Source organism: Papio anubis, chromosome 18, assembly GCF_008728515.1.
Source record: "Papio anubis isolate 15944 chromosome 18, Panubis1.0, whole genome shotgun sequence".
Classification (NCBI taxonomy): Eukaryota; Metazoa; Chordata; class Mammalia; order Primates; family Cercopithecidae; genus Papio; species Papio anubis.
In genome coordinates, this window is record NC_044993.1 from 24183722 (window position 1) to 24209044 (window position 25323).

Here is a 25323-nt window from a genome sequence, read left to right on the forward strand (position 1 = left end):
CGCCTGTAGTCCCAGCTACTCGGAAGGCTGAGGCAGGAGAATGGCATGAACCCAGGAGCAGAGGTTACAGTGAACTGAGATCGCGCCACTGCACTCCAGCCTGGGGGACAGAGCGAGGCTCCGTCTCAAAAAAAAAAAAAAAAAAAAAAAAAAAATTTACATATATATACACATATATATATTTTTATATATGACTGCCTATTTATTTTATTTTATTTTTTGAGATGGAGTCTTGCTCTTATCACCCAGGCTAGAGTTCAGTGACATCATCTCAGCTCACCGCAACCTCCACCTCCCAGGTTCAAGTGATTCTCCTGCCTCAGCCTCCCAAGTAGCTGGGATTACAGGCACCTGCCACCATGCCCGGCTAATTTTTGCATTTTTAGTAGAGACGGAGTTTCGCCATGTTGGCCAGGCTGGTCTAGAACTCCTGACTTCAAGCGATTTGCCCGCATCAGCCTCCCAAAGTGCTGGGATTACAGATGTGAGCCACCGTGCCCGGCCTGACTGCTTATTTAAGGTATGGAAAAAGACTTTCAAAGACGTAGCTATCAAATCTTTTTTAGTTGCGCATTTAGTGGCTCATTCTTGGTGGAAAGAAGAAAATTATGTGAAATTCAGACCGCGATCTGCATTCTGCGGCCAAGCAGGCTGGAGACACTAAAGCTGACCTCAACCTTCCCTACAATCCTCCCGGTATCTGGCCACACCCTCGCTCACTTCTACCCCTCAGGTGCATGGCCCTTTCCACAACAGTCTCATTTCTGCTCTGTCACTCTTCCAGGCATCCCCTGGTCTAGGGCAGGGATCTCCTGTCTGGTTCTCCCTCAGGGGGGCCCTCCAATCCATCCTTCTACGCTGCAGAGGCAGAAGATTTTCTGCACGTGCATTTATTAACACCATTCTTTCAGTATCTGACCCCTTCCCACCACTGAGGATGCATCTACTGCCTCTGCTCCAAAGCCAGCCCGCTCCCCCAGATCCAAGCTACTGCCGGGCTCCAGATGTGCTGTTTGACCCTTCCACCCCTTTAGCTAAGCTGTTTCCACTGAAGGCCTAGCCTCTTGTCTTCCTCAGATTAACCTGCTTCACCCTTCAAAATCCATCCCATTGTTCCTTTTCTGGAGGGTCCTTCCAGTACTTCCAATTTTGCACTATCAGTGGCCCTACCTCAGTGAGCTGTTTATACACCTGTCCCCAACTAGATGTTATATTGCTTTTGGATTCCTATCTCTAGATGCTTCCTGGCTTCTAGGTCATGCTCAGTGGAAGAGGGGAAAACAAATTAGTGAATTCATGGTGTGGGATCTCTAATCCCTGCAGACAGCTAAAAGACTTGGGAATTCAAAGACATTGGTCGTGACGGTTTGTAGATGGGATTTCATAGAAGATGGGGATGGATTCTGGGGGCCCGGGCCTCTCAAAATGGCAGCCCCTCTCCAGAGTGTTAAAGAGGTGGGATTATCCACCCCTTGAATCTTAGAGCAGAATGAGTGCAGGAGCCCCTCACCCTGAGCACAGCACACAGGATGTCCCAGGACAAGCCAGTCTCTGCTGTGGCCCAACTTGATGTGCCATGGGAAAAAGTGTGGGCCAGTAGAAACTGAGCAGAAGCAGCCCCATCCATCCTCCAGGTCCAGAAATAACTTCTACTCTGTGACAAACAGCAAAGCTAGCTAGCCAGGTTGCTGCTGAACATTAGAGTTCATGATCTGGTTCTGCTGAAGACCACACATGCCAGAGCTAGCCAGAGATCCTAGCCAGGCCAGCCAGGCCCTGCCTCATGTCAGAATGTCACTTGAGCCTTTGGCCTGTGCAGGAAGCTGCATCTGGTAGGAACCCCAGGACCTGCTCATGAGGCTTGGGTTCAAATTCCAGTCTTGTCTTTTACTTCTTCTGTTACGCTGGGTGAGTCACTCTCATTTTTCTTCCTTAGTTTCCTTCCCTATTAAAAAGACAAGACAAGACAAGAAACAGCCAATAAGATTCCCACAGTTCCTCCTAGCAGTGACTTTCTTGAGGGCACTTCTCCCCTGCCCCTGACCATGGAACCCCTACCTGCCCACAAAGGCTTCAGAGACAAGTGGAAGGATGAGATTGAATGGTCATGGGCAAGAGGTATCATGCACTTTCCAAAATGAGTTTGGCAGGATGTAGGTAGGTTAATAGGAATTGGAGGTAGTGAGGGTTTTGTTTGTTTGTTTGTTTGTTTTCATGTAAGTTTGCAGGACTTCTCATAGCCTTTAGTAAGCAAATAAATACTGCAAGCAAATTGTGAATTGTCAATTATAAGACATGAATCTCACCATATTTCAGTCTTATCTGAGCATGCATCTTTTTATTCTCTCTAACAGAGATTTTCCTAGGACCAAGTATTATGTAGAACATACCTTCAGAAACCCTAGTAGGGCAGAAATCACTATAAAATCTGAGCCAAATCCTAGCTCACCATTTATCTATGTTAACATGGGTACATTTCAGGCTTAGTTTACTGGATGAAAATGGAAATGTTTATCATCTCTAACTAGTGGTTTTTCTTTTCTTTTTCACCTTTGTTTTCCAAAATTTCTATAGTAAGCATTTTTAATAACCACCCCTTACAGTTATGAATGATATGTTTAGAGTGCAGAGTAAAATTTCAAAGCCTCCTCCTAAGTCCCAAGCTCTATGTCTTAAGAAAATTGTAACATTTTTGCATAAACCTTTAGTACTTCCACATGAGCATTTTCCTTTTTTTTGAATAACTAAGTTTTGTTTTAAAATCATAGTTTCAATGACCTCCAGCTCTGGTGGTTGCTGTGAAGAAGGAGAGCCTGGCTATGCACATTGACAAGCCCAGCCCAGAGCTTGGCACGTGACAGGCACGTATAAATATGGGTTAGAAGCAGACTCCTGCCCTGGGATTGGAGCACTCAGTCAGGGAGCCCTGTGCCAGCTGCTTCCAGAGTTGATGACTTCCAGAAGTTGCTGCTCTGTGCAAATTCAGAAAGAAATTTACACCTTCCTGGCTGGAGCCTCTGGAGCTTCTGAAAGCGCACAACTGGAAAGAGACCTGTCTTGCCCCTCAGAAAGGCCACGGGGCTCCACAGGAGGCCCCTTGTCTGCGAGGGGCACTCACACTTTCCTGATGGTGATGCCGAGAAATCTCTCTGTCCAGGGGAGTGTGTGGTGGAGCAGGGAGAAGGCAGGGGATGGGGTGTCTGCTCCACCAGCAAAGAGCTCACTCTCCTCTCTCTTGAGTTCTCTCCAAGCCCTTCACCGGCCAAGCTGAGGAAAGCTCCTTGTGGATTTTTATCATGGTCAAATTACTCATTTACAAAAAATGCTGCCGCAGATGGGCAAGTCCCCACAAAACGTGCCAGGGACTCTTTAGGGCAGATCCTGCTGCTTGGCATAATGAAGCTCTGGTTACTGCAGCACTGAGGAGTGTTGGGCTTGCCAGAGGCCCGCTTTTAATGAACTTTCCCATCCAAAGTTGGCCGAGACAATGCAAGTCAGATTTTGCCAATCAATTGGAATTGATTACTTCTCGAAATCCATGCCTTAGCTTGCAGGAAACACGCGCAAACACACTCAACATGTGAGGGTTCATTTGATTTCTTGGAGGAAAAGGAGTTCTTTGCAGCCTGAGATAATGACGGATCAGCATTTTCCAGATTCCCAGGACACTGGAAAGAACTGGTGTGTCTTGAAGGAACCTGGGAAAGATGGAATACGCTTTGGTGGCTTCAGAGTTCAGATTATGCCTGGAGCTCCTTTATTTTAGTTACGTATTTATTTATTTTTATTCATCTGCTCATCCTTCCACCCATGCATCTCTATCTATCAGAACTTACCGACTGAGAGTTGATTATGTTCCAGGTTTGGTGTCAAGTTCTGGGATACTAGAGATGAGATGGCTCCTGTCCATTGAAGGGACTAGACCCACTGAGGTGCAGTAATGGAGGCTCTTTCTGGAGGACTACAAGAAGGAGCTATAGGGACTTGAAGGACCAAGGTTCAAGGCTGGGCTGAGTCTGGAAGGATAAAGCTATATTCTCCTGGGGAACAAGGAGAAATGTTCTCTTTGACCTCTAAGGTTTCACAGCAACTGTTCTTTTGCTTGGACAATTTCCAACTCTCCTTCCTCTCTCCCAGGCTCCACAACAAATACACCACCCCTTTACCAGGAAAATCTAATCATATACATCCTTCAGCATCGCAGCTTGAGAGAGCACGTGCCCAGGGCAGGCTTTCCTAAGCTGTGCTGACTTGGCTGTGCCTCCCACTGACTCAGGCCCTCAGGAGTCTCATGCACTCTCCCCAGAGCCTGTACCCCTTATATTTTCCTGGCAGGGAGATGCCATGATCACAGAGCCTGCACCCCGACATCATCAGCTATCATCTGTCTGATTTTGCCCATAGAACAGGAGCCCTGTGATGACAGGAGTCATGCCTGGCTTGTTCCCCACTGTATAGGGGTTGGATGGCACCTGGCACAATGCCAGGCACTTCATGGGTACTCCATGGATGCTCGCTAAATGCAGAGTGAGTGAACACATGAGACCATAAAGGGCTGCCCCCAGGACAGAAGATGAGGATACAGAAGAACGGCATTTGTGGAGAACCCATTGTGTGGATGGCAGGTTCTCCAAGGCTCCTCACACACACGATGGAGGAGGTAGGTGGATTTGGGTGGAGTCCTCTGGAAGGGAGGCCTACAGGTGGCTGAGGGCAGAGGCAAGGTCAAGCTCACACAGCTTGACTTCTTGCTTCTTGACTCCCTCCACCCTCAGAGTAACAGCCCCCCATCTTGTGGGGTGAGGGGATTTCATCAACATGTCCAGGCTGAGAGGACCTCCTAGAGGGGTTGGGGGCAAATGGCCTGGCTCAGAGAGGGAGGGGGAGGCCCTCATTAGGGCCAGGGACTGAGCCATCAGGCAGCATCACCCAGGGATTTAGACATCCAGGGCAAGACAGACCCAAGCTAGGGAGGGTGGTGGCTTCTGACAGAGGCCTAGTGGACCCAGCCAAGCCTGTAAAGGCAGAAACAGAGTGGAAAGGGGCCAGTGAGGGCAACTGGGAGAATCAGGGAAGAGACAGCCAGGACAGAAAGAGGCATGGCCAGAGAGGGGAGCAAGGGAGGGGAGGCAGGTGGGATGGGCAATGTGTAGAGAGGAGGGAAGAGAAAAAGAAACTCAAAAGCAAATGGAGTCACAAGGGAAAAAATGAACTGAAGGAAAAAATGTCAGAGGGGCCGGCATAGAATAGGAGAGAACTGGAGACAAAGGCAGGAGAAAATGACCCGCGGTCATGAAAGGCAGTCTGGGAAAGCCGGGCAATGCCTCTAACCCCTATGGGAACATGGCCCAGCCCTCCCCTGGGGTCTTGGCTCCTCAGCCCTCCTGCTCTCATCCAGGCTATCAATAGCTGCCTGTCTAGTATTGAACTCGATTCTGTTCTAATTCTTAGACATCTAGCTCCCCTGTGACATCCCAGGTCCTTTGTGGGGCATGCTGGTAGATAGGACGATGGAAAGAAGGTGAGATGTAGGAAGGAGGGGTGAGACCCCAGGGCTGTGTGCTCCAGACAGCAGACCCATGTCAGATGCCATGAGGATGGGCTCCTGACCCCTCGGCTTGCTCCTGCCTGACTGCTGAATGTGAAGCAACCTGACTGACCCATGACTGGCCCAAGGTGAGTACATGGCAGGTCCCACTCAGACCTTTCCATGGGGCCTGAGGAAGGGATCCTGGGGGCTTTCTAACCCCAGCCCTGGCTGGGTGTCAGGGCCAAGCTCCTTCATTATTCTGAACCTCTGCTTCCTCAACTACACAATGGAATACCAAGTAATCATCTAATAAATGGTGTTTAATGGTAAAAGTGGTCATGAATGTGTAAACGTAATAAGCCCGCTGCCCAAAGCACACAGTGAGTCAATACACTAAGACACTGGGATGCAGCAGAGCCAGAGGTCTAATCAGAGGGTCACTGAATGAGGAGACGGGAGGGAACCTCAAATATATCTCCCCAAGGAGTTTGGGGCTAGGGTTTTTAAGGGTTTTGGAGGGGGCCGAAGTGTGGAGATTATCAATTGGTTGAAGAGTGCAGGATGAAGTGTGAAGTTGTGAGATGGAGAGAGGAAGAAGCTGTGTTCTCATACTCATCCTGTTCCTCTGTGGGGGTCTTCAAACTGGTTGTTGGAATTCGGGGTCTGTAAAACATGTGAAGCCATCCTTAAACAGAAGCCTCTTGATTTCAATGTCAGAAATTCTGTCTCTAGAAACGACAAGGATGGAAATGGTCAGTATCTAGTGCTGCCTGAATTTTAGCAACAAGGAAGCAGGCCAGAGTGCAGCCTGATGAATGCTTAATTCTAACTACATATCTGTCCAGAACCCGGCATGCAATTCTTGTCAACCCTGTGGGGATGGTTTCCCCACCTTTCCCCATCCACATGGCTCCAGCTCGTCCTTCCTGCTGGACAAGCTGGGCAGCTTGAAGAATGTTCATTCCCGTCTGTAGTCTTCTCTGAAGAAAGCACGGCACTGACCCAAGTAGGGCAGCCAGTCTTACTTATTTTTCATTTTCCCTTAGCCAGGGAAAGCCTGCCATTACCCTCCCTTCTGTTTAACCTATAGATATCTATAGGGTTTCTCCAGAGCCTGCCAAAAGAGCCCTGTTTCAATTAACTTAAAATTCTTTTTTAATGAGCAGTAGCATGAGATAATAGACATGTAAAGTTGGAATGGGACTTTGGAGATCTTCTAATCCAACCAGAAAATTCTATAGCCCAGGACACCAGGCCCAGAGAGGCACGGTGACAAGGAACAAAGTCACCCAACTGAATAGAGACATTGCAATTTGAACTTAGTTATCCTAATTCCCAAGCCAAGGCTCTTTGCATAAAACTACTGTCTTTCATTTGTTTGCTGATTAATTCATTTATTAATAAGTGTCTGGACTTGCAATATACATCTCTCTGTTTTGACTTCTCATGGATCCTCCCCTTTCCCCTGGTGCGAACAGTCCCTTTCCATCGGATAACTGTCCCTGCCCCATATCATGTGGTCCTGGGAGAACAAGCACCTCTACTGTCCACCCTCACTCCAGAAAGCTAGGATGAGAGGCAATGGAAGCCGATGCTGTAGCATGTATTAATACTATACAATCTCCCTTACATGATCCGCAGGCAGAAATGTGACCCAGGCATGTCCCTCAGTCTTCCTGGAGACTAAGGCTCAAGGAAGCCTTAGCAGGGGAGAAAGAATCCTCAGTCCCCTTCCAGCTGCCCCCACTGGAGTGCTAAGCTATGCGGATGTGATTCTGCTTTGGAATTGCCACCTTCCATCTTTCTAACCCCTGAGAGAGAGCCTGCCTGAAGCAGAAAGCCAGCACACAGGGGCTGGCAGAGCCAGGAGTCCAGAAGAAAGGCAGAGTCCTGGCAGCAACACTGGAGCTGTGGGTCCAGCTGGCTCCTCAAGGAGCCCCATCTTCTAGGGAAGAAAGCCACCAAAAATTGCATACGGCAAAGCCGCAAAAAGAAAAACAGCACCTGTCTTTCATTCTGATGCTGACATTACCTCATTTAACCCACAAAACAATTCCATGAAGTCAGTATGGTTAAATCCACTTGACAGGTGAAATAATTAAGCCTTTGACAAGTGAAATGTCTTGTCCTAAATCATAAGTCATGTACTCAAGATGAACGCCCAGACCAACTTCAAAGCCAGGATGTTGCCCACTTTTCCACACTTACTTTTCTGTGATAGAGAGAAGTACAGGGTGGGTGGCAGTGGGAACACAAAGGAGGTAACCTTGCCCAGTCCAGGGCTGGAAGGAAGAGGGGAAAGTTTACCCTCATTAGGAATATAGGCAGTGAACTCTTCAACTGTATCTTCAAGAACGAGCCAAAGTGAATGGGGCTAGGGAACGGGAGACGGATGCTTTTGAGAGAGGCCTACAGATTGTGTCTGACATACACATTCTGGTTTATCATTTCCATTTCCAAAGCAAAGAGGCTTCTCTGTGTTCAGATAGTGGCAGCCATCAAAACCATGCAGAAGTTACTTCTTAAAAGAGACCTCTCTCTGCCTCTCTTTTACCCCTCTCTCTCTTTATCTCTGCTCAATTTCTGCTAAAGCCATTGGGAGTTTGGAGTCTACGTTCCCGGGTGATCCGAGGTGACAGGAAGACTCAGCCAGGCATCCCATCTGTATTCCAGAAAGCCTCGCTGCGGCATTACTTAAAAGGCATTCCGCAACCTTTTGCCGCTGCTTTCTTTAAAGGCTTCAGCAATCTCGATATTTTGGTTCAGTGTCACTATAGAAAAGCTTTACAATTCCAGCTCGGGAATTAGAAGATATACTTGTAATAAGAATTGCTAACCACTGTCAGCTGGTAGGCCCGTGTCCATGCATGAAAATGATGCCATTAGCTTTCATGACTGTGGGCAAAATGTAAAGATCATGGATCATATAAGAGACTGAGGAGAGAAAGAGGGAAACATTAAAGAAAAAGAAAAACCAAACCCACACTCAGGGGATTTCTGGCAGTCAGAGTGATACGGCTAACACGTATGCATTTAGCCCTTTGATGAGGTACAAAGCTCAATGCTACTTGTCTTTGCAAATACTAATTTCTCCCCCTTTATTTTATCTAACAGGTTTCTCCAATAGCGTTGACGAATCACGCAACTGCATTTTAATGAGGCGATGGAAAAGTCTGAGAGAGAGAGAGGAGGAAGAAGAACAGAAGAGCAAAGGAAGAGGGGGGTGGTCCCTCAGCACCCAGGTCCCTGTGCATTCAGGGCACTGAGTGACACCCAGCCTACCCCTGACAGGAGAGCAGGGCTGGTCACACGGATAAGTGTGTCCAAATCAGGCTGCAGAACCAGGTAAGCTGGAGCTGGGCTCCTGCTCTGCCATTTCCAGGCTATGAGAGCTTTGGCAGTTTGCAGGTATTATCAGGGCCTTCGTTTCCAGCAGAATTAATTCCCTTCCAATGACAGAAAACATGGCTGCCTATCTGCTATGTTGTAGGTGTTGGGGATACTCTAGTGAATACAATGGCCAAACATTCCTGCATTCCTGATGCTTCGAATTTGAGATGAGAACCTTCATAAACCCACTGGCATGCACTTGGATGGGGATCATGTGGGACAACAGCCAAAAGGTCAGGAGTGCAGCTATCTGATTTCACAGCACACACTCTTGAACCCTAGACTAGGAAAGTCCTTTGTCTCCATCTAAGCTCACTAAACAAGCAGGCCCTAAATATCAAACTCATGGGCTTGATGTCTTTTGGAAGTGTGTGTAGCTCATTAACGGTTTCCCATAAAGAGACAATGTTAATACCTATAACCTAATATAACAATGTAGTAATCGTTATAACAGCGATCAACATCACCAGAACACTTTAATGAATTACTGATGACTTTCCATCACCTTAAAGAAAAACACATTTGAGCAGCCAATCCCATGAGAAAACAAAAGAGACACATAATGATTAATAAACTAATCTATGGTAAATGGGTTATTGTGCTTGGGGGGAGGCCTCATGCACTGAATGTTCAGATTTCTATCAAAAGGCCTGGTGCAAGTCAGCTGGGCCCTTAACTGGCTGGCAGCTGAGAGTTTCAGAAATGAATATCAGACATGGATTTAGAAGATCAACTATGTCAGTCCTTCCTTCGAATTCACTCCTTCCTCTCTTACATATCCATTCTTCTTTCATTCCTTAATCAGTCAGGGTTCACTTAGAAGACAGAAACCAACCCAGTTATTTGAACACAGAGAATTTAATATAAAGAATTGTTCACTAGGAATAAAGTTGATAACTAGATAGTTGGAAAAGGGTAAAAAGAGAACACTGCGGTATCATAGTTCAATCAACTGCAAGAAACAGCTACCACTGCTAGGGTTGGAAAAACAAAGAAAAGAGGTTGGAATTATGACACTCTCAGGGAATGGCCCCATGGAGCTGGGACTCAGATTTCTGAGGAGGTAATGCCCACCAGCTCCAGCAGGCATCTGGAGGGGGTGTGATGGGACTGGTTCTGCAAGTGTTAGAAAAACTGCAAAGTGCAATCAATTGTGCATGAAGGAACTGCTCCTGCCAGGGAGAAGAAGCAAGGCCAGGGTGCTACCCACAGGTCCTCCCACAGGACTGAGAACTGACAGGAAGCCCAGAGAAAGCGATCATGAAGGAAGAAGGCTGCCACTATATATGTGCTTTTATTTATTAATTTTTGTTTGTTTGTTTGTTGTTTTTGTTTTGTTTTGGTTTTTTTTTTTTTAGAGAAACAGGGTTTCACTCTGTCACCAGGGCTAAAGCACAGTCGCTACTTACAGGTGTAATCATTGTTCACTACAGCCTTAAACTCCTGGGCTCACGTGATCCTCTTACCTCGGCCTCTAGAGTAGCTGGGACTACAGATGTGAACTGCCATGCCGGCAAAATGGAAGGAAGCTGCTGTATTTCCTCCTCCAAAAACATTCCCATATCAAGTCTTACCTATCTCCCTAACAAATGAATGAATTTGAACATCAGAAAACACAGGAAGTTTTGGTTTTCTCAGATACTTTACACTGTACCAAGACTCAAACCATAAATTAATATTGTTTTCACACATGTGGGCATCTTATCTATGCCAGCACATCCATTATCTCATTCAGTTTTCCTCAAAGTTCCTGAAAATCAGGTATTACTATTTCCACTGTAGAGTGGGCAGTCCAACACCTACAAAGGATGAGTAGGTTGGTTGTCCAGAGTCACCCAAACCCATCAGACCCAGGCCTGAAAACTTACAAACAGCACTCTCCTGGGAGGCTGCACCCCTTTCCCACATTCATCCTGTTAGCATTCACCATTTAGAAGTTCTCATGGAGCTTCTACCACTTGCAATGCCCTAATGCCCTGTATGTGGGGAATATGCCCAGAGCATAAGGGAAATAAGACACAGAGTGGTCCCCCAACAAAAACCATTCCAGGGAGAGCATGAGACAGCTGCCAAACTGCATCCCTGTTGCATGCACCATCTTCCATGGTGTGGTGGTCTAAAGAGATGCTTTAGGGAAAAAGTCTTGTCTCATCAAATGTGTTTGGAAAAACGCTGCTCACTCAATCCTCTCTTGGAAGGTCACCATGCAGGGTGGCATAACAAAAAAAAGAAATAGGCTGTAATGAGAAAATATTTGGTTCAACCAAGTGTCTGGCTAACTGACATCATGAGTCTGATCTGCACACAAAATTTATTAATATTCCATGGACACAGTGTTTTCTATTGAGCACTTAGGGATGCTGCTGTGAGGAATGAGGGGCTTTTATGGGTCAATAGGAATATGAGGAAATAGGGCACTGTTGTACTTCTCTTGAGCAGGCATAGGCCATGGCCTCTGAGCCTAGAGGCAAGGAGGAGGAGGAGGAGGAGGCCTAAATGAAATGCTGGAGACCCAGGAGTTCACAGGAAGACAACTTCAGAATGTCAAAAGTGTAATTGGAAGTAGATGCCCAGTTCCCTAATGGGGAAAGCAGAGACAAGGAGATGGGAAGTACAGCTTGGAAAAGCTCACTAATTATCTCAGACAGCAGCTTTTTAACCTGATGCCCTTTGAAATGCTTACTATGTGGCATCTTCAAGTCTCTTCTTATGCAATGTGTAAAACTGACACAGAATTAATATGCAGAACACATTTAAAAATCATACAAATCAATAAGGAAAAGACAAACAGCCCAATACAGAAACAGGTATAAGAAAGGAACTAGCAAATCTCAAAAGAAAATGAAAGAAGGTCAATAAATATAAGAAAATATACTCATCTTGACAGTGTCAGTAGAATGCATATTAAATCAAGATATCTTTTTTTTTTTTTTGCTTTTCATCAGATTGCAAGAAATTTTAAATTTGATGTTACTGAATTTTATAGTAACGTAAAATGGTCTGGCCACATTGGAGAGCAACCTGATATCTTCTACTAAATTTAAAATGTGCATACCCTCTGTTCCAGCAATTTCATTTCTTACTATCTATTGCAGATAAATGTACAGTGAGATGTAAGGCTGTTCACTGCAATATTGTTTGCGATAACCCCAACTTTGAAATAACCAAAGTCCTAATACTGTGGAATGCCAAGTAACCGTTAAAAATATTGATCTGGCAGGGTGTGGTGGCTCACACCTGTAATCCCAGCACTTTGGGAGGCTGAGGCAGGTGGATCACCTAAGGTCAGGAGTTCAAGACCAGCCTGACCAACATGATGAAACCCCATCTCTACTAAAAATACAAAAAGTAGCCAGGTATGATGGTGGGCGCCTGTAATCCCAGCTACCCAGGAGGCTGAGGCAGGAGAATTGCTTGAACCTGGGAAGCAGAGGTTGCAGTAAGCTGAGATTGTGCCACTGCACTCCTGTCTGAGCAACAAGAGTGAAGCTTCATTTCAAACAAACAAACAAACAAAAAACAAACAATGATCTAGGTCTGTATGCACTAACAGTATATGCCATAAAAAGGTAACACATCATCATGTATAAAGCCAAAACATGTATGTTTATCCACACAAAATGATAATTACATAAAAACAAGAGGAAATATCTGAGAGGAAATACCTCAAACTGATGTCAGCAGGTGCCTCTGGGGATAGGGACAGCCTTGGCATAGAAAGTCAATGTATTAGTCCATTTTCACACTCCTATAAAGTAGTACCTGAGACTGGGTAATTTATAAAGGAAAGAGGTTTAATTGACTCACAACTCTGCGGGGCTGGGGAAGCCTCAGGAAACTTACAGTCATGGCAGAAGGTGAAGGAGAAGCAAGTATCTTCTTCACAAGCCACAAGTGGCAAGGAAGACAGAGCAATCGGGGGAACTGCCACTGGTAAAATCATCAGATCCCATTCACTATCATGAGAACAGCATGGAGGAATCTGGCTCCATGATTCGTTCACCTCCCACCTGGTCCCTTCCTTGACACATGGGGATTAAGGGAATTACAATTCAAGATGAGATTTGGGTAGGGACACAGAGCCAAACCATGTCAGTTAAGGCAGATCCAAGATTTATCTGTAGTGTTTGAAGTTTTACAATGAGACTGTGTGACTGTGTTTATATGTTTCTTACACAATTTTTTTTTTTTTTTGGAGACAGAGTTTTGCTCTTGTCCCCCAGGCTGGAGGGCAATGGCATGATCTCAGCTCACTGCAACCTCCACCTCTTGGGTTCAAGCGATTCTCCTGCCTCAGCCTCCCGAGTAGCTGGGATTACAGGCATCTGCTGCCATGCCTGGCTAATTTTTGTATTTTTCACCATGTTGTCCAGGCTGGTCTCAAACTCCTGACCTCGGGCGATCCACATGCCTCAGCCTCCCAAAGTGCTGGGATTACAGGCGTGAACCACTGGGCCCAGCCTCTTAATTTTTAAATAAAGGCAATTTTATGTGAAACAATGAACTAGTACATGGTATGAAACAAAGGCAGATATCTCTTTCAGTTGACACAGAGCAAAGAGGGTAGAAACATCTGTCAATGAATGGAATAACTTTTTTTTTTTTTAAAATGGAGTCTCACTCTGTCACCCAGGCTGGAGTGCTGTGGCACAGTCTTGGCTCACTGCAACCTCTGTCTCCCGGGTTCAAGCGATTCTCCTGCCTCAGCCTCCTGAGTAGCTGGAAGGGCACCCACCACCACACCTGGCTAATTTTTTATATTTTTGGTAGAGACGGGGTTTCACCATGTTGACTAGGCTGGTCTCGAACTCCTGACCTCAAATGATCCACCCACCTCAGCCTTCCCAGATGACAGGCTGAGCCACTGCACCCAGCCGAATGGAATGACTTGTTTCTAGTGCCACTATCAGTCTATTTGGCACTAACAGCTCCTGCATGTGGGAAGAAAATGGCTTTCTTAGAGTACCTGCTCTGCACCAAGCTCAGTGGAGAGCCCTTTGCAAGCATTTGCTCATCTAGTCTTCACCAAAACCTTATGAGGTCAACATTGCTAGGCTCTGTAGATAAGGAAGTATCCCAGAGCTTCTTTTGGAAAGAGCCCAGTCTGAAATCCAGATGTGCTTGAAGATACATCACATGGTCTTTCCAAAATCACAACCTTCATATTGTTGAGCTATGCATAGGTGCCCATGTATATTGATCTACAACTTATCTACCTACTTACCATACCTACCTATTTATCATCTATCCATCTATCTAATTTCATAATCATAAGTAGTTGTGTTTATACCACTGGTTCCTAATTAATAGTAATTTTCCCCCAAGGGACATTTAGCAAAATCTGGAGACATTTTAAAACATCACAACCGAAGAGAGAGGGGTACTACTGGCATCTAGTGGGTAGAGGCCAGGGATGCTGTTAAACATTCTACAATGCTCCAGACAGCTCCTCACAACAAAGAGTTATTCAGCCCCAAATGTTAAAACTGCCAAGGTTGAGGAACCCTGGTCAACACCTATGAGAATTGCTTAAAATTAGACACTTTCAAGATGGGCTGGCAAGGTCAGTGTAAAATGCCCAACTTCTGTGTTGTCTCTGAACCCAGATTTAGCTAGCTCCCACAACCAGATAATATATGACAATGAAAAAGTATTGCTCACTGCCCTTTGGACAAAAGTCGGTCAAGCTTTTTCTGTAGCTTCTTGGGAAACTGAATAGGAGAGCCCAACTAGCAGAGTCCAGCCGAGTAAGAGATAATGCAGCTGATGCCAATGTGAAGGTGAAGGAACAGGTGAACACAGCCTCTTCGATTTTTCTCATCCAGGGAAAAGCTTATGGAAGTCCCAGCCCATTACATCATGAAAGTATGAAGAATATTAATAAGTAAACAGAAATAGCCAATTTCACATTTGGATCCTATCTCTTTTTTTACTGATCAGATAGCATTTTCAACTGAAGATGTGTATGGCTAAGTCATCTTTCTGAGTATTTATCAATCTCAGTATAAATTCTTCCCATTTTCTGTCTTTTCAAGTCTATGTCTAATAGTGAAAAGGTGCCAGTGATAATTAAAATCTAATTCTATCTCTGCATACATTAAAAAAACAGAATATGATCTCCTGTAAAGCTCTCAGAAATAATAAAGTCTCCATATCTGCCAAGGATAACAGTGATTTTAAATAGACAAGGCATGGAGAAGACATACCCAGCAATGCAGGGAAATTGTTTTTTTTTAAACAGCTGCTTTAAAATGCAGTAACTAATTGACCTACTGTTGGAGATGGTTTCCCTATAGTTAATAGCCACTGTTCCCAGTCATGGGAAAGACAGATTGCTTCCATTTGGAAACGGTCTCCACTAAAACCAAATGATGGAAGAGATCACCGTGTTGTCTGGTGTGTGCACCACAACCAGATGGGGTTTCATGAGTTGTCGTTACTCTTTCACCCCAGTGAGGGGAACATGCTATCAGTGACCCTGAAAAAAGTGCATCTGTGCTTTACTAAGTCTGACACATCTGTTAGTCAGTGGATTGGTGTGTACCTGGAGAGTACTTCCTCCTGGGGATTGATGTGTACCTGGAGAGTACTTCCTCTTGGGGATTGATGTCTTGTCCCAGGGCAGGCTGCATTGTACTGGGGCCAACACTTGTTTTCCCTCTTTGGCTAATGGGTAAAGTAGGAAAAGGAATTCTCTGTTCCCTCCTCTTTCCCCTTACCATCCCTGTAAATTGTAGGCACAATGATGCAAGAGAGACAGCACTTGGGTCAAAGTCAGGGCTTCTCCAGACTTTCACAGTCCTCTTCCTTAGAGCTGTGCATCACTTCATCCCCCTGCCCAAGTCCACACCTCACTCTCCTCTCTCCTGCCTCTATTCTGGAAGCTTGACCTGCATGGACTGCATCAAAGGACTCCCTTGGCTCATCATATCTTTTTGATGTGGCCAATGCAGAGCCCCAGCCAGAGACTCTAGAGAGGAAGAAGAATGAGATCAGGGTACTTAGCCCTCACCTTCTTCCCTGCAGGTTTCTGTGAGCTGGCTGTAACCTGACAGGACTCCTGCCATGGCATCCCTCTCCTTGCCATTCTCTCCTTCCAGGTGCTGGTGACCTGCTTCTCTCTGCCCTTATTGGCCTAGGCATAATAATGCCTCCTCCACTGTTCCTGGCCTCTGGGTGCAGCACTGCCCTTGGGAGTGCCCTATTCGCTGTTTTATCAACCCTACTCGCTGTTTTATCAACTTTCCTCCAGGTGTGCAATTTGAGTGTGCCATCCACTTCCCATTAGGGCCAGACTGGTTTTCCCATGTCTTTCTCAACTTGATGTTATCGAGCGGGTTTGCTTGGCCTTAGTCTTAGAGCACCTTGCAAGCAATTTCACTTCAAAAGCCTTTCCACTCCCAAATTGCACTCAGGACTGATGCATTATCTAAAGTCATTGTCCCAGCCTTCTCTCTGCAGTGGGAAAGAGAACTACAAACCAGGGGAAAGAGAAGCTAGAACACAATCTGCGTTGTTCATGCGGCAGGTGAGAGAGTGGAGAAAACCAAAGTAGACCTGAGTGAGGCAGTGAATTTTGACTCCCTGCTCTGGGTCATATTGAGACAAATTTGTGCAAAGAGCGAGTTATTTGTCAAAGGGTTTCTTCAATGTGTCTTTCTCATGGAGCTGGGAGTTGAATGCAAAGCTCTCCAAACTCACCACTAATTTAAAATCCGAACTCTGTGCACCATATCCCTTGAGCCAGGATTCATGGCTCGGAGTTAAGTTGACTTTCCATCTCTCAGTCCCCAGAGAGACAAACTAACTAGTTATGTTTATGTGTCTGTCTGTTTTGTTTTATTTTCTCTTCAGTCTTTGGCTGAGGCATGGAAACAAACGCTTTTTGTCTTTTACTTAGGGCAGATGCTGAATCATGGTGGATCCTTATATCCAAATTTCTCTCAAGAAAGAAGTAATGCATGTGTTTTGGTTCTTTTTTTTTTTTTCCCCCCATCTCCCTCCCTCTCCTCCTCCTCCTGCTCCCTATCTTCCTCCTCCTCCCTCTCCTATTCCGCCTCCCACTTCTCCACCCCTTCCCTTTCCTCCTCCTCTTGCACTGTCTCCCCTCCTTCTCATCGTCTTTCTTTTTCTCCTCTCTTTCCTCCTCCTCCTCCTTATTCTCTTTCTTTTTCTTCATTGTGCAAAGAAAGTCAATGATATGACCCCAGTGATACCCTACTACCCAATAAGCCACTAAATCAAAGCAGTAAAATGCATGAGTCCAAGAGCAACTTCAGTCTCTCCTGCTATTCAATAGATCAGGCTATTTTATTTAAAACATATAACTCTCATGCATCTCAATTTGAGCTACCAAAAAAAAAACTGTCCATAAAGGGACGTGCTAATTCTTGGGTTGTCAGAGAGCAAGTGATCATCCCACAAGCAGATCCTCAGCCCACACTGTGCAGGTTTAGAGAGCAAGCTGATTGAAACACAGTTGGGAAGTCCCCCACATAAACAGAATCAAGCAGCCTGGCTTCAGGAAGCTGTTGCACTGCAGTAACCGACATATCCTCTGCAGAAGTCTTCCTACTCCTCCCCCCACTGTGGCTGTTCTATATAAACTACATTTCAAGGCACGGTAACAACTGAAGAGCGATGTGCCACCAGCATCCCTAAAACTGCTTTTGGCTGAAGGAAAAAAAGCTTGGAAAGCGGTACAAGCCCAGGTTTTCCCCGGATTCAAGAACAATTCGGACTTGGGTTGGAGGGGTCATTTCAGCTTCCAGGAATGTTTTTTAAAATGTCCTACTGATACAGGAAGAGCAGGGAAGTGCTGGATAGAGAAGGGTGGCATCCTTGGCGAGGGCTCCACCCTCAGGCCTGTTGTGCCCACGGACCTATGTGAGGACGAGCATTCCTATTTTCACACGCAAAAAGTTGCCTTTTGACCCACCACACCCCCGATCCTGTGCTCATATAAGCCCAAGACCTTAAGTGGACGCACACAAGCGGCTGGGCGTCGAGAGGAACACCAGCAGAAAAATACACAGACAGATGCTAGCAGGCCATCGATGGTAGAACAACATGAATGCTGAGGTAAATTTGGCTGGGGATGGTCAGAGGAGAGTCTAGCTGCTGAGCGGCCTGACTCCAGGGGTAGGCCACCTTCCCATTCCATCCCCCTTCTGGCTCCCCATCCATCTGCTGAGAGCTACTTCCACCATTCAATGAAACCTTGCACTCATTCTCCAAGCCCACGTGTGATCCAGTTTTTCCAGTACACCAGGGCAAGCACCCGGGATACAGAAAGCCCTCTGTCCCTGCGGTAAGGCAGAAGATCTAATTTAACTGATTTATACAAGCCGCTTACAGACAGCAAAACTGAAAGAGCATATTGTAACACACGCCCAGTGGGGCTTTGGGAGCTGTAAACACTTAACTGTAGACACTGCTATGGGGTTGCAGTCCACATTCCCCTTGACCTGCCCAGCTGCATGGTCCCCCTAGGGGTTTGAGCAGCAGAGCACCCAAGACTCCAGCCACACCCCTGTCACATGCCCTGCGAGGAGAATAAGGGAAAACTCCTCCCACGTCACTACTTTAATATCCAGTCCTTCCAACTATTCCTACAAACTGAGACATTAGTTATTAGGGCTGCTACAACAACAGTCACCCCCATCTTTGTGAACCATTCCAAAAGACCCAATGGCCTTACCATATTGGTATTCTACAGAACACCTGCAAAGCTCTCATGCAAACATGTGCCTCAGTCAATACTCAATAAGATGATTTTACACACAGGAACACCTAAATAACTAAATCAATCTACTATGTAGAAGGAGAGGGCGTCATGATGGAGAAATGAAGAAAAATCAGTGAAGGAGTTTAAATGAGGATCATAATGCCTCTTAACTGACTCTCAAAGAAAAATTCTTCATGGCCTTATGCAGCATCATTTGAAAAATTTAGTGTCTGTTGGCAATTCTTTTTCACATACATCAAATAAAATTAGTTGGTTGCTTTTCTAGTCATAACTGACTAGAAGATGTACACTTAATGGGTAAAACTTGAAGGGAAAAAAGAGGGGCAGACCTAGCTCAGAAAGAAATTATGGGGTTAGGAGAGTAGGTGAGAGGATGTTAAATAAGAGAAGTTTTAAGAATGACTCAAAAACTGTGCAGCAGGCTGGAGCACTTATGCAAAGAAGCAAAAGGCTACATATACTCAGAAGTTTCTAAGGAAATATATTCCTTTCCTATATATTGGAGCAGGGTAAAAAATGGGAAATTAAAAGAAGAATCCTAAATTATCAAAAATAAAATAAAATAAATATTTTCCAAATTTCCAAGGAAACACATTCCTTTCCTATACATTGGAGAAGGGTGAAAAATTGGAAATTAAAAGGAGAATCCCAAATTACCAAAAAAAGGAATAAAACAAATATGTTCCAGATCCTCTAGTAAGAAAGTATAGAAGATTACAATGTGTCTTTATCATATTCCCCTCCCCATATCAATTCCAGTTTCTGTGATATTGGTTCTATTCTCTGTTACCTCTAATGCAAATCTGAAATTTCACCATGACTTTTTGAAATATCTTATCTTCTGTTCTTACCCCAACAGGCTCTCTTTGTATCTCTGCATTCACCTTAATTTCTTGCCCCTCCTGTACCACTCATGATTTTGTTTCAAACAGGCTGTTTTTGACATGCAAGTGGGAAGTCTTATATTTGGAAAATATAATTTCCAGAACTTTAATTTTTTCTTTAAATCGCCAGAGCAATGGTTTGTTTTGTTTTGTTTTTCTATTAAGTACAGATTCGCATTTTGATGCTATTGATTTCTGTATCTAACTCATTCAAAATTACAAGGAATAAAACTAAGCTCTGTGCTTTCTAAGAGCTAGGATAAATAGTATCCCTAGTCATCACCCAGTTTCCCTGGAACACTGGTCACAGTTTTTCGCCTGATGAGCTTGGGTTTAAGCTTCTCCTGCTCCAACAAATGGATTCTCTGCCATTTCTTTTCATGCAAGAAAATAATCCAGAATAAAACACCTTTGCCATTACTTTTATTTCTGCATCTCTCTGGGTTATTATTTGCATGCCTTTGGAAGAAAGTAGTAATAAGGAAGTTAACTGAAACCCAAGCAATGAGTAGGGCTCTGGAACTGTTGGGTTCCTAATGAATTTCTCAGTGTTTGTGGATAGTTACCTATTATTCTCATCAGCTGAAACTACAGGGACTTCAAGTTAAGGTTAGATGGTGAAGGTCAGTCTCAAAACTGTGTGTGTGGGTGCGCGTGTGTGCAGGCACACACGTGCACACGAGAGAAAGATGGAGAAATAATATGAAAATGTATATATTCATGCACACGTACATATGCATGAGCATATGAAGCCCTCTGTGGAAAAGAGAAACAAAGAGGGTGCTTGTTAAATGCAGAGACTGTTTTTCCTTTAGGTTTGCTAAGCTATATGGCCTGTCTGGTTTTGAGAATGTGCTTCTCAATCCATTCCATAAACCTGGTAGCATAAGGTCCTACACTCTTCTCTTAACTTTATACTGTTTTCCTAGTTTGTCTTTTTGCATCTTCAAAGGCATATCAGACATAAATAGTCTGTGACATTACTAACTTATTCATATTTCACCTACTGGAAGAATGTATTAATTATAGAAAGTATCTGATTTTCGATAGTTTAAGAGAACCTTTCAATGATATTGCCTGCCATATGAGACAGTACATTTTAATTTTCTTCTGTGTTTACTGGTCTGCTCAATTAATTAGTTGTTTTGCTTTACATTGTTTTGAGTCCATTTCAATTATTTCTATCTCTCCCTTAAATAATTAACTTTATCAATGATTTTGTCAATGTATTAACCTACAGTTGGCCATTGTAACTACATTATCTTCTTTATAAATTATCTGTATATCTGGAATTATTTGGTCTCTCTTATTTCTCATTTTTCTTAAGGGTAAATGGTGATTGGTGATTCCCTATTTTTTTTTTTTTTCCGTTAGATTACCAGAAGTTGATCTAGTTGATCTACTTTATCTATTTTGAGACATGGGGAGGGGGTTAGTTTGGATATAACTTCCTGGAATAATTTATTCCATTTTCTAATTATTTTCTATTTCAATTTATTTCAGTTCTTATCTTCATAATTTGCATTTACCTAGTTCCCCAGGTTGGTTTTGGAGTCTCAGTCTAGTATCTTAAATGGATTGAATAATTTAATGTTATTATTATTTCTTGTTTAATAAAAAATTGACTTACTGTTATGAGCTTGCCTACGAGTATAGCTTTGTCACTATAACATGTTTATGATGAAATTTTCTTAGGTTTCTTTCTAAATAATCAGAAATTTAGAGCCTATTATTCTAATTATTTGGAAATTTTATTCTTCATTATTGTTTTTACTTGGATTTTTAATTTGCATTTAATTGACATTAAATTTGAAGAGTTGATCTTATAATCTTTATTTTAAAAGATTTAAAACTTTATTGTGCTAACTTGCAATTGCAAAAATATGAAACCAACCTAAATGCCCATCAATCAACGAATGATAAAGAAAATGTGGTATGTATGCACCACAGAATACTACTCAGTCATAAAAAGGAACGAAATAATGGTATTTGCAGCAACTTAGATGGAGTTGGAGACCATTATTCTTTTTTTTTTTAACTGGAGATCATTATTCTACGTGAAATGACTCAGGAATGGAAAACCAAACATTGTACATCCTCAATTATAAATAGAAGCTAAGCTATGAGAATGCAAACACATACAAATTATGTAATGGATTTTGGGTACTAAGGGGGAAAGGGTCGGAAGGGCTGAGGGATAGAAGACCACACATTGGGTACAGTGTACACTGCTCCGGTGACCTGTACGCCAAAATCTCAGAAATCACCACTAAAGAACTTATTCATGTAAGGAAAAACTACCTGTTCCCCAAAAGCTGTTTGAAATAAAATAAAATAAAATAAAGTAAAAATTTAAAAATAAAGTATACACTTAAAAGAAGAAAGAAATAAAACTTTATTGGGCTCATTTTTGTGGCCTTAGAATAAGGTGAAAATTTTTATATCTTTCATGAAAGCTTAAAGAACATATTTTATTTTAAAACATTCATATTCTTATTATTTTATTTAAATTTATCTATGTATGATATATTTATGTTTTTTAGTCTATTTTAACTGCCAAGAGGTATGTTACTTTCTCCCAAAGCAAACGTGTTTCTGTAAATTTCCCACTTTATTTCTAACATTTTTAGCTTTATATATTTTGATGTTATGTTATTCAGCAAATAAATTTTCATGACATTTTCTCTTCACTGTGGATTGTAAAGTGACACTCTTTGTCTCCTTTAATAGTATTTGGTCTGGAATAAAATTTGTCTGAACTCATGTCGCCAGCGCTGCTTTCTTTATTTCTGTATTTCCCCACTGATATTTTTAACCACTTTTTCAACTTTGTCTTTTCATTTTATGTGGTATTTACGACATTGAGGTAGAGATGTAGTGTTGAATACAATAAGAAAAGTTTGGCCTTTTCGATTGTTGGGAAATATCATTAATTATACAGAATCTTTAAAAATTATCTGAAAAGTGCCCAGTAGAAACCTTTTGTTGGCAGACACTGCACCATCTCTGTGTGGTTTCCTCCAGGAGGCCAAGCTGTGAATTGTCAGTCCCTGGCCTCATCTCACTCCTGGCTATGTGCCTTGGCTAAACCAGCATGCCTCTAGGCTAGAGAGTCAGTTTTGGTACTCAGAATACAAGTAAAATAAGATAGGTAAATAAGATGTAACTACTAGGTAAAATCTAGATGTTTACAGTAGTAATATTAGGTACTTTTCCATGTGTACCTGGTAGATACCCACTGCCATTTTCTCCTGTACTCTCAGAATAACAGTAGAGGTATCACTGATATCTACTGATGACAGTAGAGTTATCAGAGTTGTGTTGTACGGGGAATAAAATTGCAGAAAACTAGAGAAACTCATATTATAGATTTTAAGTGGCATCCTCTCTGCCAAGACAGGCTTAGACAGGGACCTTGTCTACAGTGCCATGGGAGGTGTCAGGCATCAATGCTATATGTGAAGAGATCCGCTCTAAGCTCTTTGCATGTACTTAAAATCTCTGTACCTCAATATCCTCATCTGTAAAATAAGATTACATGAAGCAATAGAGTGTGCATAAAGTGCTTAGAGCAAATCTGTTGATATGCAGTAACTGACAGGCAGGGGTTAGCTAACATTGTTACCGACTTGGCCGTCTTGTTTCGTATCTGCTTTGCATACTGATTTGCTATTTCTTCTATTGAATATTTTGTTTATTATTTGTATTTATTATTTTGGTCTGCATTTTGCTTTTCCTCATTTTGTCCCAGTAGTTTGGAAGGAATCTTTTCAAAATTTTACTTTGGTTTCATTTTACATCTTTGAATCGCTTTTTCTCTGGTTTTCAAGATTTCATGTCAACTCTCATCCACTTTATAAGAAAAACAATTTATGTTTTTCATGCCTCTCTCTAAACCCATTTTCTATTCAGTTAGCACTGCATAATTGAGAACTATCTCTTGAGAATTATATTGACATTTGCATTCAAATTGGAAGGGTATTTACAGTTTTTGACTTAAGATCAATTGTTTTCTCAAAATCACTTTTAATACCATGGTTCCCCCATTCTTGAGTCGTTCATCTCAGTCAGTCCTAGTAGGATGTAGATCACATTCAAGTTCCTTCTCCCTCAAATAAGAGTTTAAGCATTTTTTTTTGTTTTATTTTGTTTTCATGTCCTTTTCTTGCTTTTTTTTTTTTTTTTAACCTTTACCCACGAGTGGCCATTTGGCTGATGACAACGCTCTTGGGTTGCACACATTTCCCTGAAAATACTGTACAAGTTGCCCCATTTTCTGGCATTTACTACTTTCTTCTAGGTGTGAATCCTTTTTCCCTTATCTTTTCTTAAAATACAGTAGGATTTTTGATCTCCATATTTAGATCTTTTCAGTTTCAGAAAATTGTGTCTAATTATACCTTTGATGATTGTTTTCTTTCACTCACTCCCTTTTAATCTTTAGAAACATCTACAATTTATGTATATTGTATCAGTTCTCCGTCTCCGTATTCCTTTTATCATCTTTTACTTTGTATTCCTCTGATGTCTACTGGATGCTTAATAAATATTTCTTTTAGTAAGACAGAAAAGAATGAAGAGAGAAAGGAAAAAAGGAAGGAAGGAAGGCAGGAATCTGGGGACATGTTTTCGAGTTTATCCTACTCAGCTTTGATTTAACTTTCTGATCATTTCTGTCTTAATTGTGGGAAGTTAGCATTTTGCCTCCTATGGTCGAATAGTAAGTTCCGTACAAACTTTTCTTGTACCAGGCAGTTTCATTTTTTTTTACATTCATCTGTGTTGTGGTTGTTGTTTTCAAAATGGTTTTTAAATAGTGTTTTAGGGCCTCAACTTTTGGTATCTTACCAAGCATTCTACATGCTCTCCCCACACCTAGCATATACAATAAATCATTTTCAGTATAATGATGTTTTTATTTTTGTTCTCTAGTATTTCCCAGTCACCCCCATTGACTTCCGTTTTTTGATAGACACTCCCAAGTGATAACACATGAAATTGCTAGTTTGTAACAGGTGTGCCTCTGCTCAGGCACTCCTAGAGTAAGGTGGGAATCATCTCCTAATCTATCTATTTGGTTCTCTGAAACTTTAAACCAATGACTCAATATAACATAGAAATAGCCTTCATTGTATATGCTGTTTCCAGCCCCAACACAGCCCTCTCCCTGTTATGGGTTATGGCCCTGGAGATACAGGGGGTCCTGCCCACCCTCACTGCATACTTTTATTTCCTATGAGCGGATGTCAGTGGGATAGAACAAGACGCAGGAGTCAACTGCCCCTTTCAAGAACAAGAGATGCTTTAAATAAATAAAACTACTTTTATGATTGGTATAAAACCCAAGTCTCTGGGACAGATGGAGACAGTGTGACAGTGTATGTATGTGCATCTATGGGTATGAGATAAAGAGGGGAACACATTTTCATCCTACATTCTCTCATGGGTGAAAAATATTGTTCTGTTGTCTACTGTTTTTCTTTTTTCTTTTCTTTTCTTTTTTTTTTTTTTTTTGAGATGGGATTTCACTCCAGCTCATACTGGAGTGCAGTAGCACAATCACAACTCACTGTAGCCTCAACCTCCCAGGTTAAAGCCTCTTCCAAAGTATCTCGGACTACAGGTGCACACCACCACACACAGCTATTTTTTAAAATTATTTTTCTAGAGATGGGGTCTTACCATGTTGTCCAGGCTGGTCTTGAACTCCTGTGCTCTTCCTCCTGCCTCGGCCTACCAAAGTGCTGGGATTACAGGGATAAGCCACCTCG

General features: G+C 43.0%; 1 long non-coding RNA gene across 1 annotated transcript; it reads right to left on the minus strand.

Moving 5' to 3' along the window:
• Window positions 1-545: 545 nt before the first annotated feature.
• On the minus strand, window positions 546-25272 carry LOC108583539. Its single transcript, XR_002519284.2, has 2 exons — window positions 25235-25272; window positions 546-6258 (listed from the first exon to the last, which is right to left on the minus strand). It is a non-coding gene; the product is annotated as an uncharacterized LOC108583539 (long non-coding RNA).
• Window positions 25273-25323: the final 51 nt, after the last annotated feature.